This window comes from Chrysochloris asiatica, unplaced genomic scaffold, assembly GCF_000296735.1.
Source record: "Chrysochloris asiatica unplaced genomic scaffold, ChrAsi1.0 scaffold00022, whole genome shotgun sequence".
Lineage (NCBI taxonomy): Eukaryota > Metazoa > Chordata > Mammalia > Afrosoricida > Chrysochloridae > Chrysochloris > Chrysochloris asiatica.
The window spans coordinates 1,800,543-1,801,810 of NW_006408540.1; positions in this window are offsets into that span (position 1 = coordinate 1,800,543).

Here is a 1,268-nt window from a genome sequence, read left to right on the forward strand (position 1 = left end):
AAGAGGGAAGGAATCTTTACAGCCAGTTCTGATCCTCTAGGTATCAGGGTTGACAGGGTGGGAAACTGAGACATTGGCTACCTAAAATGGGGGGAGCAGGGCTATAAAAGCACAAAGTGACTGAATTACAAGTTTTCAAGATGGGGTTTAGTTTCAGAGGGTGCAGGGGAAGGTAGGCTCTCCACTGAGTGGTTTTCAACCTGTCTAGATGGGGCTGGTGAAAGGAGATAAGGATAAGACTTTTGTGGTTCAATAGTAATTTTTATCATGACTGATTTTGATGGTTGCACCTGTAAAGGTATATGTTTTGTAGCAAAAAGAGGGGCATGGACTGTGAACCCAGGTGGAGACCTTGTTGGCCAGCAGTTTGGCAAGACTGGGGGACTCCTGGGCCCAGAGTCAATGACATAGCCACAGAGGACTAGAGTGGAGAAGGAAGTGTCCAGCTGATAAGAAGAGAGGGCATATGCACAAGAACACCCACACTTGCAGATAATACCCACTTGACCTGGCTTCAATGACTGGATGATCAGAGCTCAACTAGAAAAAGAAAGAAGAGGATAAAAAGAGAAAACTGATACAATTTGATGAACTTAATCTACATCTAGGGATGCAGTAGCTCAAAAGAGGGAAGAAATCTTTACAGTGAGGATCATTTCCACCCGCTCCATACACAGAGTAGACAGGGATGGGCAACTTGGATATTGGCTATCCAAAATGGGGGGTTGGGGGGGGGGGCTACAAAGGCAAGAAGTGACTGGCTTACAAGCTTTCAAGAGGGAGCCTAGATCCAGAAGGTGCAGAGGAAGGTAGAATCTCCACTGAGTAGTATCCAATCTGTCTGGGTGGGGCTGATGAAAGGAGATGGGGATAGCACTCATGTGGTACAATAGTGAATAATTACTATCAGGACTGACTGTGAGGGTTGGAAATGTAAAAGTGGACATTTTGTAGCCAAAGGAGGGGAGTGGTTGACTTTGCAGTAGATGAGCGGAGGTCCCTGGGACCATCAAGTAAGAAGAGCAGGACCCTACCCAGAGAAATAGTGACACCAGAGATGGAGGCAGAGATGATGATATGAAGAGATGGAGCGGCTGGGAACTCTAGACCAGAGAGGGAGAGGGGCTGTGTGCTGATGACCAGGGGGGCAGGCTTACAGGGTATAGCAGTTGGTTGGTTGATGATGAATGGAGGGGATTGTAACCATGGCAATGTAACGCTATACGATAGGATGAATGTAAAACTAATGTTCTCCCATGTAAACTATC